Source organism: Colius striatus, chromosome 28, assembly GCF_028858725.1.
Source record: "Colius striatus isolate bColStr4 chromosome 28, bColStr4.1.hap1, whole genome shotgun sequence".
Lineage (NCBI taxonomy): Eukaryota > Metazoa > Chordata > Aves > Coliiformes > Coliidae > Colius > Colius striatus.
Genome location: NC_084786.1, coordinates 2,425,617 through 2,428,116, shown reverse-complemented (window position 1 = coordinate 2,428,116; position 2,500 = coordinate 2,425,617). Strand labels below are relative to the sequence as shown.

Sequence of the window (2,500 nt, the reverse complement as noted above, 5' to 3'; positions counted from 1 at the left end):
GTGCGTTCGAAGTGTCGATGATCAATGTGTCCTGCAATTCACATTAATTCTCGCAGCTAGCTGCGTTCTTCATCGACGCACGAGCCGAGTGATCCACCGCTAAGAGTTGTCTGGCTTTCGGCACCGCCCCACGCGCGCGGGGGAGCCGGGGACCGCTCACACGGAGCGGCCCCCTTTTGAGGATGGGCCTCACCGCCCGCGGCCCCGCTCGCTGGCTCGCGCCAGCCCAGCCAAGGCCGCAGCGGAGAGGCCACGCCTCGCGTGACCGTACGAACACAAGCGGAGAAGGAAAAAAAGGAGCGAGAAAACTCCGAAGGGCGAGGGAGGGGAGCCCGCGCTCCCGACCGACCCCCCCCAGGACCTGGGGGGGAGAAGCACACCTCGGGAGATCCCTTCGGAGGCGGCCCAGGCGCCCGGGCTCGGCCCGGCCTCCACGCGGAGGCGGCGGCAACGTCCGACCCTGCCCGACTTTGCCCAACCTCGACCGGGAAAAAACGGCCGCCCCCGCGGCACCGCGCTAACGACAGCCAGGCTCTTCCCTCCACCGTGGCTCGCCGACACGCGCCGGCGGCTCCGCCGCCGCGCCAACGCCACAAGGTGGCGAGCCCCCGGAGCCCGAAACGGCGGCGCGCCCGACCGCACGGCCGCCTCCTCGCACGGAGGCCCGCCGCCGGGACGGAACGGCACGCACCTGTCCCCGGCCACCGCCGTCGACGCTTCTCGCCTCGGCCCTCTCCTCTCTCTTCTCCGGGAGAAAGACGGACGCGCGCTCAGACGGAGGGCAGCCGCCCGCCCCCCGCGCTTCCGCACGGAGACCGGGACGGGGAATGCCTCCGACTGCACGCGGCCGCTTCACCCGGAAACGGCAGGGACAGGCGGCGTGGAAGTGACGAACGGGGGACACCGGGGCCGGGACGGCCGCCGCCGGCGACGAGCGACCGGCCGAAGGATCGGCAGGCCGAGCGCGTCGCGCCGCCACCGCCGGGCCCGAGGGCACCGCGCCCTGGACGCCAGCTGGCGGAAGGAAACCAACCGAGAGCGCTCGCCGAGGCGGGGAAGCAAGAACGGAGCGCAGCGCGGCACCCCGAGGCGCCGTTCCCGGCGAACCCCTTTCCCCCCCGCCTCAGCGGCGAGGGGGAGCGACGGGGAATCGCCAACCCCGCGGCAGAGGAGCCCGCGCTCCAAGCCGGGGACGCCCGCTTCGAGAGGAAGGCAGGCCGGGCACGGCCGACCGCACCGCGGTCTCGCTGCGCCGAGACCGGACCGCGGAAAGGGGGGGGCAGGAGGACCCCTCCCCGGCACGACCGTCCCGCGGGGACGAGCGCGGGCGGGCGGCGGTGGCGGCCGAGACAAGGGCCTACACGGGAGAGACTCCCGCCCCTTACCGAAACGCCACCGTCGTTGGCCCCGCCCGTCCCGACCCCTGCGGGACGCATCGAGCCGCCCGAGTCTTTAAACCTCCGCCCGGCTCCGCGACCGAGGAAAGGCCGCGGAAACGCGGACGCTAGGTACCTGGCCCTGGGGTGAGGGAAACGACCTGAAGGGCCCCGCAGGGGTGCCTCCTCCCGCTGCCACCATCGGGGGGAGCGTCCGCCCGCGGGGGCGCGCCCGACATCCACCGCCATCACCACGGCCTCTTTCCCGGGGCCCGGGGGTTTCCCTCAGTGAGCCCGGCGCTGCGCCCGGGATGAGGGCCGTGGCTCGGGCCGCCCGCTCGCGCGGGACGCGACCCGGCAAGAGAACCTCGCGCGCCAACAGGCGGCATCGGTCACGGCCGAGCGCCTCCGGCCCCCCCCACAAACCTCCTGCCTCGGAAGAGGGAGGAGGAGAGGGGAGGGCGCGGGGGGAAACCCTGCCGTCTCCGTACCCGCCTCGGCGACGCAGCCACCAGCTCCGGAACGCCCGGAAAGCCCTTGGCACCCTCGCACGGCCGGCCACTCGGCCACTGGGCAGGGGGGCGCTGCTACGCAGCACGCCTGCCCCGTTGCGGGGAGGGTCGCGGGAGCCGCCTCCCGGACCCTGAAGGGGACCCCTTCCTCCCTCTTCAACCCTCGTCATCGCCCTCGACGGCCTGGACCGGCGACGCCGTCGTCGCCGCCGCCGTTTGCCGCTTAGCTCCCCCTGCCCGAGCGGCGGGGGGCTCGGCCGGCGGGGAGCGCGCCGACACACAGGCCCCGGCGGCAACCCCGTTCCCGACCGACACCGCTCGGACCGGCGGCGGCCCGCACCGCGACTTCAGAGGGCCGCGGCCCCACCTTCCCCCCCTTCCCAGCCCCGGCGGCAGCAGGCAGCTGCCCCGGCGGGTGAGGCGGAGGATGACGGGGGCCGCTCCCCGGAAGAAGAGGCGGACACGCTAACCGGCTCCCAGGGGAGGCCGAGAAGCGGGGCTGCTCGTCAGCGGCGGAGCACGGCGGCCCCGACGCCGCACCGGCCCCACGCGGCTCGCGCGCGGCGGAGACAAGCGACAGAGAAGGCGGCGGCGGCGGGCGAAGCCGGCCGG

At 74.8% G+C, this 2,500-nt stretch overlaps 1 non-coding gene across 1 annotated transcript in view; it reads right to left on the bottom strand.

Moving 5' to 3' along the window:
* LOC133628242 (5.8S ribosomal RNA) overlaps positions 1–108 on the bottom strand; it is a 153-nt gene extending 45 nt beyond the window's left edge. The window contains exon 1 of the ribosomal RNA XR_009820624.1: positions 1–108. This exon is cut by the window's left edge and continues 45 nt beyond it. This is a non-coding gene — a ribosomal RNA (5.8S ribosomal RNA).
* Positions 109–2,500: the final 2,392 nt, after the last annotated feature.